Here is a 14,607-nt window from a genome sequence, read left to right on the forward strand (position 1 = left end):
TAAAATAAAATAAAATCAGGGTCATTGAGCTGGCTCAGTGGGTAAAGTGTTTGCTATGCAAGCATGAAGACAAGCGTTTAGCTCCTCAGCATCCAAATAAAAGCTAGTGCTGTGGTGACAGGTAGTCCCTGGTGTTCACTAGCAAGCTAGTCTAGCCAAATAAGTGAACTCTAGGTTAACTGAAAGACCCTCAATAAGGTGGATAGAAGGTAGAAAATGATTGAAGAAGATATCCAACATTGGCCTCTGACCTATACACATACTTACACATGTATATACAACTCTCTCTCTCTCTCCTCGGATTCCATTCTATATGACCTTCTAGAAAAGGCAAGACCTCAAGAGCAGTTACGAGGCTGTCAGACCTGGGGGCTGAAGAAATGATAAACTTCCCAGACAGTGTGTGGTATGGTACAAATGTGTGTTTGGCTGTGAGGAGTGTCTGCCAAATCCTGTTGAGCTGTGATAGGAAAGGATGCATTCTACTCTAGGCTTTACTTCCAACAGTCTGACCTTAAAAGAATCTTCAGCCCATACGAAAGCCTGGATGTCACCCACTCCATCCCAGCATAAGTAAAAGGTTAAACAAACTAAAATCTTCAAACAAATCTTCAAGATGTGTAAGGGAAATGAGGTCTCGAGGGAAAAAAATATATGGCCCCAAAATAAAAGAAACCAGGAGTTGAACCCAGAATAACACAGGCTGAGGCAAGGAGTTGGGAGCAGAAACCTGCCCAGGAATGAGGGTCAGGGAAGGACAGGAACCAGAACCAAGGATGGGTCCCAAACTGTAGGTGGCAAGTCCTCAGTGTGTCTTCATTCAGCCCCTAATTGTCAATCAAGCACTCTCCAGGCCTGGCCCATGCTAAGTCCTGGGGGACACAGACTTCAGGGGTTCACAGTCAGGGCTCCTTTCCAAAGCCATTCTTAACTTTCAGTGTAAAGCTCTCTTTGGTGACCAAGAAGCCTGGGGCGCTGTCCAAGCAGCATTTCCTGAGCTATTTTTCATTTAGCACTAGAGCTTTTTTATTTCAAATTAATTTCTAGAACATGATCTCTTGAGAGTTGAAATGCTCTCCTGTATCCCAGCTCCCTCACAGAAGGAAAGGAGGGAAGGAGGGAGGGAGGAAAGGCTTAAATTTGGCCCCTTATGTGTAAGAACTACCTTCTTATCTAGATTTCAAGCCTTTACAGGTAAAGATGGGTCCCCAAACTGAATTCATAACATCCAGTGAACAGATGGATCCATTGATCCATGGTGTGTAGGTGGAGACATAGGTAAGTGTATGGAGGGTTGGTAGGTGGGTGAGTGGGTAGAACGGAGAGATGCATAGGTAGACAGAGATGAATGGGTGGTTAGAAGGATGGATGGATGGATAAAGGCAGCCTAGATGGATGAAGACATAAGCCAATGGTTATAGGGATGGATAATGGAGGGAAAGGTGGATGAATAGAAGGATGAGTGGATAGATAAATGTAAACAGGATGGGGTAGGTGTGTGGATGGAAAGATGGATAGATTTCACAACCTACCATCACCATAAGATCTGTATTCAGATGGATCATGAAGTTCCTGAAGAACTGCTCACTCATCTAAAGACTCAACCCCTGGTAGCCTCTGGTATCATCAGCTCCCCGAGACACTGTCACCACTGCCCACTCATCACAAGCAGGTACCAGCAGAGCAGAAAGCCACTTAGGCAGCTGCACATGCAGTGGCCACCTCTGAGAACCCCTGGAGTGGTCTGCCCTGGCAGTACTCTTTGCATCTCCCTCCTGGTGCTCATCCTTCCCTCAGCAATTTGTTTCTCATGGTATTATGTCAGGCTTGAGACAGTGACACCCCACTCTAACCCCAGAAGAGCAACAGACACAAATATGAAAAATTCACTCCAGGCACAAAGGAGATGAAACCCCTGAAGCTGCCTGGAGGAGGTACCCTGAACTGAGTCTTCAGAAAAGAACAAGAAAACATATAGTTGTTCATCATTGACCATGACGGTCACTGTAGGTTTTTGTAGATACTCAAATTAGGGGAGTTCTGTTTCTAGTTTGCTCAGAATTTGGGGTTTTGTCAAATCCTTTTTTTTTTTTTAATTGGCATGATCTCTGCCATTTTCTTCTTTAGCCTGGTGATTTGATTGCTTGCATAATTGATCTTTAAGTATTGAACCAGGTTTCCATACCTAGGAGAAATCCTACCTGGTCATGACAAGTAAATTCTTTACACTCATTCTTGGACACTATTCCCAACTATTTGGTGGAAGGTTTTTAAATAAGGGATTATTTTATCGGTTCAGTTTGTTCTTTGACAATTTTATACATGTATATGATGCATTCTGATTGTGTTTAACGAGAGATATGGCCTCTCCCTCCACTTTCCTTGTCTTGTTTTAATTGTGAAAGAATAACTTTAATCAATAAAAAATTGTACAAAAATAAAATAAGTAAATACATTGCAACAAACATTTTACAGAACATAATCTTGGATCTGTATAGATAGGAAGATATCTAAAACAGCATCTCTCAAGATTGTCCAAAAATGCCTCCCTACCAAAAAAAATAGACTAATACAGTAATGATTAAGAGAGAATAATAGCTTAAGAAGCAGAATGCCAAGAAAAGGTTTTTTATCCCCCTTGCTCAGGAGAAGGTCATAGGTACAAAGAAAAGGCTCATTGCATTTAACCACAAAGAAACCAAACAGCTGGGCGGTGGTGGTGTACACCTTTAATCAGCACTCGGGAAGCAGAGGCAGGAGGATCTCTATGAGTTTGAGGCCAACCTGATCCACAGAGTGAGTTCCAGGAGAGGCTCCAAAAGAGCTACACAGAAAAACCCTCTCAAAAAAAAAAATAGAAGGAGGAAGAGAAAGGAAGAAAGAAAGAAAACACGTTTAAGAGATAATTCCTTCAATCTGATTATTACACTGTATTACATGAACTTATACAATTATTATATGATAATTGATTTTTTAAAGATTTATTTATTTAGTATGTGCAGAGTTCTGTCTACATGTTTGCCTGCAGGTCAGGATAAGTCACCAGATCTCATTACAAACAGTTGTGAGCCACCATGTGGTTGCTGGGAATTGAACTCAGGACCTCTGGAAGAACAGCCAGTGTTCTTAACCTCTGAGCCATCTCTCCAGCCTGATAATTCAATTTTTTAAGAATTTATTTATTTATTGAGACAGGGTCTCACTATGTAGCTATGGCTGGCCTAGAACTCTCTTTGTAGCCCAGGCTGGCCTCAAATGCACAGAAACCCACCTGTCTCTGTGTGGTGGTTTGAATAAGAATACCCACCTCCCTCAGGCTCACATATTTGGATACTTAGTCACTTGGGAGTAGAACTATTTGAAATGATTAGAAGAATTAGGAGGTACAGCCTTGTTGGAGTAGACGTCTTCTCTCTGGAGGTGAGCTTTGAGATTTCAAAAGCCATGCCAAGCCCAGTTTTCAATCTCTCCTCTCTCTCCCTCTCCCTCTCTCTCCCCTTTCTCTCCTCTCTCCCCCCTTTCCTCTCTCCTCCCCCTTTCTCTCTCCACTTTCTCTCCTCTCTCTCTCTCTCTCTCCCTCTCTTTCTCTATCTCCCTCCTCTCCTCCCCTCCCCTGTCCTCTCTCCCCTCTCCCCTTCTCCAGATCTGGATGTAGCTCTCAGCTACTGCTCCAGCACTGCTCCCCACCATGATAATAATGGACCAATTAAACCCTTGTTTTAAAAGATTGCCTTAGTCGTGATGTCTCTCCATAGCAACAGGGACTAAGCCACTCTGCCTCATGAGTGCTGAGATTAAAGACATATGATACCATGTGCCAAGAAATTACTTTGTTACCTTAATTTTTTTCCCTTTCTTTTCTTTGCTTTTTTGTTGTTCTTTTATTGGCTTATTGGTATGTTTTGCTTTTGAAGTGAGATCTTATTCTGTAGCCTAGGATGAAATTACTCTGTAGCTTAGGCTGGCTTTAAACTCACCCACCTTTCCTGCCTCAGCCTCCTAAATGTAGGCATGAATCACCACACACAGCTCCATGTATTTTTGGTTTGTTTGTCTGATTTTTGTTTGGTGGGGTTGTGTTTTGTTTTTTGGGTTTTTTTTTTTTTTGTTGTTTTGTTTTTTTTTTTTTTTTTTGCTTCTGTCTGGTTTAGGGGTTAGAGTTCTGTTATCCTCAGGATGACTTATGAGGTGTCCCTTCCAGATTTTTGTTCTGGTTTTGTTTGTTGTAAAATTGTCTTGTTTTTCTGGCATGGGCTGTTGGTAGTTGTTCAGTATCTTTCACCAATGAGGCCATCTGGCCTGTAAATCCTGTTTTGAAGGCAAATGATGATTGACTTGATGTCATTCATACATGCAGGCCTATTTGATGGTCTGCTTCTGGTGTGATGGTTTTCTCCATGCACATAGGTTGTCCAAGGTGGTCAGTGGGCTGTGTCTCCTTGTTACCCTGCCAGTGTTTCAAAGATCTGTACTGATGGCCCCTCTTAGCTCTACTAACCTGGGTTTCCCCTTATTCTTGGTTGGTCTAGCTAGAGGTTTATCAGTCTTATTGAACCTTTCCAATTCTTTGATTGCAGTACTGTCTTTTGTTGTTGCTTAATACTTTTTGCTTGTTTTAGATATTGCTTTTCTAGAGTCCCCAGGTAAGAGCTTGGGTTTTAGAATTTTCTTTCTAGCATGTGCACCAAATGCTATAAATTTCCATTAAGTCCTACTTTCAAGTTTAGATAAATTGCATTATATTCATTTTGTTCAAAATGTTCTTTTAATTTCTCCTAATTGTTTTTTTGGATTTTTTGTTTGTTTGTTTGGTTTTGTTTCGTTTTTGACCTGTTTGTTGCTTATTCTCCAAGTATTTGGGGGTGACTGCTCAGGTATCAAATCCTAGTTTTTTAACAATGTTGTGGTATGAGATCACTTGTGATTTTGGGTGTTCTTCATGTGTAAGGTGTATTTTCTGATCCAAGAAGTGGTCTACTGTGGTGAATATTCCCTGGGAATGTGTGGAGGCTCTCAGGCCGCTGAGCAATTGCACTCAGCTGAAGGCCGACTCCAACCTGGGGGTCCTGGTGTACTACTCCTGAATGCTGTGAGACCCTTTGACTCCCACTACAATGTGGGATGAAAAATGAAGGAGCACACATTTCCCCTGGGGTTCCTCTTGCCTGTGCTGAGAGAACACTGCACTGAAAATACAAATCCTAGGAACCTGCGGGTGGCCTTGAGGACCTGAGAGCAGCCTCAGATCTACAGCCAAAGACAAGCACACCCTCGATCCCACCAATCTAAAGGAACAACAGATACAAGCCACATGTTGAGCTAAGCATGGTTTCCCCAAAAGATCCTTCGTGTGCCAAACCAATGGCAGGGTGTCTGTTTTAGCTTTATTTCTGTTGCTCTACTCAAAAGGGAAAGATTGGCTTGCCTTCCACTTTAGGTCACAGTCCTTCACTGAAGGATGTCAAGGCAGGAACTCAATCAGCAACCTGAAGCCAAGCCTGTCTTCTGTTCCACACAGTATTGCCTCTTACCAGGAGATTCACTCACGGCCACAGAAATATGACAAAAACCACGGAGGAACTCTGCTTGCTGCCTCACTCACAGGCCTATGATCAGCTAGCTTTCTTATACAGCCCAACACCACCCGCCAAAGGATTAGGGTTGCCCATCGTACGGAGGGACCTTCTGTGTCAATTAATAATCAAGACAGTCGCCCATAGTCATGGCCACAGGCCAACCTAATCTAGGAAAACCCTCAATTGGGACTCTTCCCTCAGGTGATTTCTAGGTTGTAGAAACTTGACAATTAAGAAAGCTAAGACAAGCCCCCAACCACACTGCATCCAGACCTCTGTCCCCAGAGACTGAGAGGTGATAAGTATGTGTTTTAAGTGGTGATGTCTGTAGCCACTGATAGCAGGCTCCTGTGATCGCTGAAGGGTTTTTGGCTAAATCCAAAAAACTATAACTGAAGGTCACAGGGAGGCAGATCACCAATCACTCGGCACCCACAGAACCAAAGCCACAGATTTCTGGCACTCCTATAGAAGGAACAAGGGACAGAAACAGGCAGGACCATCTCTAACAGAAGAAAGGGCCAGGACACAGAAGCATCCTTCAATCCAGGCACATACCTATGGGCTCCAGCCCCTGGCTCTTGGCCTTTCAGAGACAGTCAGTATAAATGTGACAGCTGGCACCATCAATAACATGATTTAATTAAGAGATAATGACAGTGAGATTGGAAGCAGTGGTGCTGGGATAATGGCTCTGGTAGCCCAAAGGAGCACATGGTAACTCCAGCCTTGGGTATTAATGCATCATCCTGCACATTGTTTTGAGAGAATTACAGTATCTTTCAAATGTCTTCAGACTTTGATTCTCTTTGCACGGTCTTTGAGTTTTCTCTGGCCCCACTGCTGATTAGTTCCAGCTAAATCTGCCTTTTCTCATAAAAGAAAAGATCATGCATTTTATTTTCAATTAACTTGAAGAAATCTATCAGGAGAAAAGTCTAAACGTACCTCATCATTCACAAACCAATTTCTCCCTCTTTCTCTTCCCTCCTCCTCTTCCTCTTCCTCCTCCTCTGTCGGGGACCATAAAGATGACTCTGCTTCATCTTGACTTAAGGCCAGAGAGTTCAAAACTGTCCTTACCCTTCTGAAGTTAAAATCGACCTAAAGGTTAAAGGTGTGGCTACTGTAGGATGTTTTAATCTTGGTAATGGATATCTTATCTAAACAACAGACTTGGTCTGATAACAGGAAATTGAGTCTAAGGTGTAGTTACTAAATGTTTGGAGAATTAAGGGAAGAAAGCCTATTTGTTCCTTACACATGATAAAGAAGTCTTTTGCCATGTTCCCATTTTGGTTGGGGTACTTGAGAATGTACTGGATTGCCCTCCTGACCCTATTCTGTGCCTCTCTCTTAGTGCCTTTACCTGCCTTTTCTCAATCCACACTCCCCCTCTCAGGTAGGAACACAGGTTAATATAGACTGGCACCACAAAGATAACTACAACACTCCTCTCAGTGGTGAGGGTCAAAGTGCACTCTGGGAAGCATTCTACCTCTCGACTCCACCACTAGCTCAGAATGATGGGCACCCCAGGATGGGCATGGCCTCCTGATAGCTGGGGAATCCAAAGGGTTCTGTTCAGGTTGGGGCTGATCTACCTCAACCCAGGAGAGCTAGTGCATGGGTACAGCCTCTTCCACCACTTCTAATCTAGGTGCTGCATGCCTGATGTTCAGAGGCCTCTCTGTGCAGCTCCCTGGCCTCGGCAGAAGGTGATGGTGGGATCCGCTAACCTCATAAATCTACCTGATTAGGGCAGAGTTCCAGCCTCATGCCCTAAGGCAGCTTCCAAAGCCTGCAAAAACCTCAGCCACAAGGTCTAACCTACACCTGCCTCTTGGTCCCAGCAGAGCTGGGAGACCTCCAGGATCCTGCATCTGATGGTTGACACTCATGGCCTGGCCTGGTGCTGTCACAACAGTCTCCCAAGGCCCTGAAGCTACCACAGCTGCTCCTAGGGGAAGAGTAGGTTTCTACCATTGAATGAATTACAACCTTTTCTAACCTCATCATAAATTGGGTTTTTCCCTCAGGCTCAGCTGTGCAGCACTCCAGTAGAGACAGGGGAGGAGTGAAGGCCTCTGACAAGTTATTCAGAGGCCAGAATGTAGCTCATGGGAAAGAGACTGCCTGGGTTCCCGATCAACGTTCGGACCCGAGCGGCAGCATCTGTTGTCTGAGACTCACTGCTCTTAGTGTCAGCCCAGGTGGGGCAAACACACCCCAGCACTTCCTTCTCAGGGTGTAGGATTTGCTTCAATCCCAGACCACTACGAGTGAAAGGAGCCTGCTGTCCAGGGTTCCCCCAGTCCTGTCACCTGTGCCTTACTGCGGGCCTCAGCCTGTGGACAAAGCCCCACCAAGCAGGGTACAGAGCAATTCCCAGTGAGATAATGTTCACAGACATCTAACTGCATATTGAAGACATAAATTTCGCTATGTGTCTGCTGCCTCATTAAAGCTTATAGGACCTAGAGAGGGAGAGCAGGCTAGGCCTGAGGAGCCTTGTGACATTTTCCTTCTGACACAGCCCAGCTTCTGTCCCCAGAGCCCTGTGGTAGGGCAACCCTAAGCCCTGCCTAAGGCCTGACCCTCTAAGGGCCTACCATCATCTTTGCCAGAAGAGGGTTAGAGTCCTTCCTTTCCCTCCCACCTGGAAGCTGGACCCCCAGGGTAGCAGAGCATTCTAGTAAATGCTTAGATTTGTCCAAAGAGAGGCTCAAATCCTGGCTCCTGGCACTTCTTCCCTGAGACTACTGCCCTGAGGGGGCCACAGCTCAAGAAGGCAGCATTGCCTGGATCTTCATTGCTAAGGCCTAGGCAAGGGCTCCTCAGAACACCCACTGGAGTCTTTCCCAAAGTCAGCAGTGGCCAGAATAGCCCCCAAAGAACCACAAAACACCCACAAAGGAGAAGCTGGGGACTACCAAGGAGTTTCAGGGAGATGGGGCCACCCTTTGCAGAATCTGGGGAACAGGGTCACAGCCTTTGGCATACATACTCCAAATCTCCAAGAACTCACATAGCATATGCCACAAGATTCCTCCAGGCAATAGATCCTGACCAGTGGAGGCTGGCCCAGTTTCTAGCCCTATCTGCTTGTGATCAGGTAGGTTCCTGGTAGACATGGACCCCATAACCAAAAAGCCAGTAGCAGGGATTCATAAGACTCTCAATGCTGCCATGGCTTTTCTATCAGCCCAATAGCTGTGGGACAAGGATGAGCTCAGCCAAGACTTCCCACCACTCTGCACTTGGCCTGCCCACTTAGTGAGACTTTCTACTTAGTACATTTAATTCTATCACTCCCAAAGTATGTTGTGAGCCAAATGAGGTGGCACACACCTTTAATATCGCATTTGGAAGGCAGAGATAGGTGGATCCCGGCTAGTCAAGGCTGTACAGTGAGACCTGTCTCAAGCAAACCAGAACAATGATATAGCCAAAAGCTCTCCAAGATTTTGATAGACTTCTCAACATTTGCCAAACATTATGGTATGTTTTTGGTTTTTTGGTGTCTTATGTCTTGTTTTTTTTTTTTTTTTTTTCACAAAATAAAAATTGTGCCAGGCAGTGGTCTTTAATCCCAGCACTCTGGAGGTAGAGGCAGGCAGATCTATGAGTTAGAGGCCAGCCTAGTTAACATACTGAGTTCTAGAATAGCCAGGGCTACACAGAAAAACTCTGCCTTGAAAACAACAACAAAAAATACATTGTATGAATTATGGTACTTCAATTTACATCCTGTCCTTGAAACACAGCATCCTTGTGACATGCAGAAAATCTAGTCACATGTCCAAATGTTTATTTCATGTGCAATAAAGCATTTTAAATGTATTACTTTATAACTGTTTGCTCTCCAGTTTGATATATCTCCCCCCCAAAAATAAGTATTTGTCTGCATGTATACACGTGTTGCACTCATGTGCTTAGTGCCTATGGAGGCCAAAAGAGGGTGTCAGATCCCCTGGAACTAGATGATTCTCAGCTACCATTTAGGTGCTGGGAATTGAATATGGGTCCTTGAGGAGCCAGTGCTCTTAACCACTGCATCATCTCTCCAGCCCAATTTAAAAAAAAAAAATTTTTTTTTTAAAGAAAGGCATGGCAGTGCATCCCTTTAACAGCGATACATGAGAGGCAGGCAGATCTCTATAAGTTCAAGGCCAACCTAGTCTCCACAGCAAGTTCCAAGCTATCCAGGGCTATATAGTAAGCACCTGTCTTAAAGAAAGCAGAGGCAGGATATATGACTTAACACTTAGGAATGCATACTGTTCTTTCAGGGGACCTGCTCAAAGCTGTCCTCACAGTACCTGGTTTCCTGGAGAACCACTTGGAGAGTTCCTGAATGCTCGGCTAGGGACCATTCATCAAGGGCCTTCCGCACTGACAAAGGTAGACATTGGATCCACCTGGGCTTGGGAGGGACTGTGTCTACCTAAGGACTCTCACCTATGGCCCCCGGGATGGTTCTCTCATGGGTTATGATACTAACTCCCAACACAAAGGAAGATGGGGCATACTGGCATCAAGAAGGGATATAGGATAACTACCAGCCAGGACTAGTTAAGCAGGTCAGACAGGACAAGTCCAGGGGTCAAGTCCAGCAAGTCTCCACAGGAGGCCATTGGAGGGGGACCATCCTTGGAGACCACAGCTAAGTGGGTAGCACACATAGGGCACAGTAAGTACTAGTTCCACATTGAGGAAAGGTCAACCCTGCCCTCAACCAGCACAGGAACCAAAACAGTTGCACCCAGGGGGATTCCGATGGCACTGGCCAGGGGCCAGAGCAAGAGATATATCAAGGTGAGGGGTCCCCTTAGAAAAGGGCCAAATGTAGAACGGGACCATGGGGTCAACCCTGAGAATTGCACCCAAGCACAGACTAGAGCTGCAAGACTGAGTTCCCAGAATTTTCTGGCCTAAGCATGTCCCTAGAAAATAGAAAGGTGTAGACATGGTCGGCCCTCCCAGAGGCCTGACAGAGGGTCCTAGTTCTTGTTGCCCAAGCCCCGGGTGCTGCCCAGGTCCTATCAGAAGAGCCTTTCATGCACCTGGTCCTCTCCCTGCATAATCAAGGACTCTCCCTCCCTGGTCAGTCCCCAGCTCTCTGTGCCTCTTGTTTTTCTATCCTACCCACACTGCCATCTTCTTGAAGCTGCGTACAACCCACATACAGGAGAATGATCAGGCAGGCTACAGAGTCAGCCAGGGACAGGGGTGCTGGGGAGTGGTGACATGGGGCAGCCAGAGACCATGTGGCAAGCAAGGATGCAAGGCACAGAAGATCCCTGCCCCTTCCCTGGATCTCCACAGCAACTATTCTAACTGAAGGCACTTGCACCTGCCCCAACCTCACCATCCAGCCCTGCCAGGGAACCATGCAACAAAGCCCAAGAGCTCAGAAATGAGAAGCAAACTGGTCCCCCATTGTTGTCACCTGAAACTGGGGAGGGAGCACTGACATCCAGCCCTTTAGGATGCTGTAGCTCCCTCCAATGGTAGTTAGCTGGTGCCACTGACAGGGGAGGGACCTGGCAGGCTTGACTTCACCCACGTACCTGCCTGCCCTGGGGGACATTCCCACAGCATCCACAAAGCTTCACTTTGCCCATCTGGGGAACCTGAGTCCTTGAGAGCCTCCTGGGTATATGGGCAGATGTGGAGATTAGTTTATGGTTCCCTGAGCCCAAGTTCTACTTAAGTAGTCAGCCACTGGACTACACACACTAGCTCAAGTGCAGGTCAAGCTTGGATGGTGTATGGTTGTAGGGGGCACACAGCAGTCACCCATAAGTGGGCTTAGCACTGGCCAGGCTCACCTCACCTACCTCCTACAAATATGCTTGCTTCCCCACCAGCTCTGTTTGACAGGCTCAGCTGGGGCACTCAGCAGGGGACATAGTTGGGAAAAGTCTTCCCCAGGACTTAGCCACACTAGCACAGAACCCAGGTACCTCCAGGGAGAACCTAGAACAAGTTTATGGCATGTAGCTATTACAATGCCTCGGAGTTTTTTCCTGGTAGTCCCACCTGGCAAGAGGCGGCTCTGCACCTAAGGGTTGGAATCCCACTGTAAGGACAGAGCTATGTAGACTGACAACATAGCAGGCTTCTGTCCTTTGTCCCAGAGATATCACAGACCAAGGGTCTAGTTGACAGCTCATTCCTGCCTACCAGGCTGCATATCCAACCTAACTGTGATGACATGTGATCCCCTTGGGTTCAGCTCTCAGAACACCATGGAGCAATTTCCTCAATTCTCTGTGGTAGGACAGTGACCACCTTATTCCTCATACCTCCTCTGTTGTCTCTTTACAGGCTTTGCTCACCTCCATTGCTGTGATGCAGGCAGAGCATTTTTGTTTGGAGCTATTAATAATTACTTCTGCAACGATGATGCTGACATTGAGGAGTGTAAAAGGTGGTGGAGCCCCAAGTCCAGTGCAGCACTGGCCCTGGGCCCAGCTGGGCTTCATCTGTGGCAGGGATCTTCCCTCCTAGACCCAGACCCCTAGACTTAGTGTCCCACTACCTCATACTCCCAAATGCCCATATCATCATCCAGGTTCCCCTGGCCAGCAGTCTGCAGGGAGGAGAGTAGCTGGGGTGACCAAGTCATAAGCTGCTATTTCAGAGCTTCAGAAAATGGCTGGATCTGAGAACTGAGCTTTTTCTAAGAAGGCTTGGTGGGTGCCTTGTCAGCTTTCTAGAAGCCCCACTGAACCAGCACGGAGGAAGGAAAGGCCCCAGAGCCACAAGAGTCAAAACCCTATTACACCAGAGTCTACACATGTAACACTGACTAAAAACAACTTAAACAAAACTGAACTGAGTCACAGGTTACTAGCCTCAAAGTATTTGCTGGGCCCACTGTCCCTTGTCCCTCCTGCCACAAGATACCCACAGTGTTTTGTTTTCTTTTTCTTGTTTTTGAACCATTTGAAATCTACCAGCTGTAAAGAAAAACAACTGTGGGTTTAAGGTGTTATCACAAAACAAATGTTCAGACCCACAAGGAAGCTGTATATTACAACTACAGCCACAGGCCTCACAGCCTTGTGGCTCTGCAATGCTATTGCATGGTCCCAAATGGCTGCTCCAGATAGATCATCTATCATATATAGATCATCTATCATATATATGTTCCAGTCTTCATAAAGGAAGGGCAAGAGCACAACTCAACTCTGGACATTTCCTGAGGCCACACACCCCCCCTATCCCTTCACTGGCTTGCTCTTGGCTTCCTGCCTCCTACCCCCAGCTGCAAAGGAAAAGCAGAAGGAGAAAGAGGCTGTGTCAGGTGAAGGCATACTACTGAGGTGTGACCAGGTCAGAAGGCCACACCAACTGATTTTGTTTATAGTCACTCTGAAAAAAGAAATTTATGCTGGGTTGAATTTTTTTTTTCCCCCAGTTTGTTGTTTTTACATTTTTTACAATTTCTTTTTTAAGACAGGCTTTCTCTGTGCAGTCCTGGCTGTCCTAGAACTCAATCTGTAGACCAGGCTGGCCTCCAACTCACAGAGGTCTGCCTGCTTCTACCTCCCAAGTGCTGGCATTAAAGGCCACCACTGCCCAGCTATTTTTACAATTTTTAAATAAATTTTTTTTACTACTTTGAGTGTTTTCCATGTATGTATGTATGTATGTATGTGTATCATTGAGGTGCCTGATAACTCTGGAGGTCACATGAGGGTGTGGGCAGGTTTATGTGTTGCCATGTGGTAACTGGGAATCAAATCCAGGTCCTGTCTAATAACAATTGTCACCTCTCCAGCCCCCTTTTTACCATGATTTTTAAAAGTAAGCAGAAACCTAAGCTTTCTGTTTTTCATGCATGTGAGCTGAGCTGTGTGGACTTCATGTCTCATGGATGGTCTTCTTTACATCTGTCCAAAATAAAATTATCTTTCAAGTTAGTGAGTGAGCTTCACTATGGAATTTTCACACACAAACATCTTAGCTTGGTGTCTTGGATGTAGAATTTTGCTAATTCAGGAGGCAACCAAGTTTCATCCCATTTTCACAGAATCAAGTGCATTTAGGAGACAGAGGAAGAGACCTGCATCCTTCACAAGGAGGTGCTGGCATGGCCAGCTCCATTTCTCTACATGGCATAAACCAAGAGAAACCGTGGTGCTTTGAAAGACAATGGTCCCCAAAGGGAGTGGCACTATTAGGTGTGGCCTTATTGGAGGAAGTGTGTCACTGTGAGGGTGGTCTTTGAGGTTTCACATGTTCAAGATACCACCCAATGTGTCGCTTGACTTCCTGTTGCCTAAGTCAAGGCATAACACTCTCAGCTCCAGCGCATCCTGCCTGTATGGCTGCCATGCTCCCCATCCTGATGATAATGGACCCGGAAGAGAGCCCCTCAAATGTTTTTATCTGTAAGAGTTGCTGTGTTGTGGGGCCTCTTCATAGCAACAAAAACCTAAACCAAGACAGAAGCCCCAACAACTCATTTCAGACCCAGCATGGGAACTGGATCTGACCCAGGACCTGAACTGCTTGGTGGGACCACTTCTCTTTGTAGTGGACAGCCGTCCATGGAGGAACATACTAACCAGCCAGTCAAGTACTAAGAGATGAGTGCTCAGCCCTAAATAAGACCATACACCCTTACACCCTAAGGCACAGGGAATATCATGGGAGAAATTAAGAAAAAATGTAAGCAATGTAAGAGCTATGTGATAAAACAGTCTTCTGAACATAAGGAATCACTCACAGATCCACAGCAGCCAGCTGTGGCTAACAAAACCCAGCACAAGACTCAATCAGCAAAATCCCAGTACAGATGTGGCTGGTGAGTCCTAGGCCCCACCCTTACTGAAGAATTGCTGACAGTTAACAGCTGCTGGAGGAGGAACTGGTTTTTTTCTTATTTTTATTTTTTTGAGGGTATTCCCATTGGTAAGGTGTCCAAGCTCCATGGATGGCCCCATATCCGTGTGCATATAGACAGCATTAATTGGAATTAGTGGGCTAACCATATATATATATATATGAAGTTGGG

Source organism: Phodopus roborovskii, unplaced genomic scaffold (genome assembly GCF_943737965.1).
Source record: "Phodopus roborovskii unplaced genomic scaffold, PHOROB, whole genome shotgun sequence".
In the NCBI taxonomy this organism is placed as follows: Eukaryota; Metazoa; Chordata; class Mammalia; order Rodentia; family Cricetidae; genus Phodopus; species Phodopus roborovskii.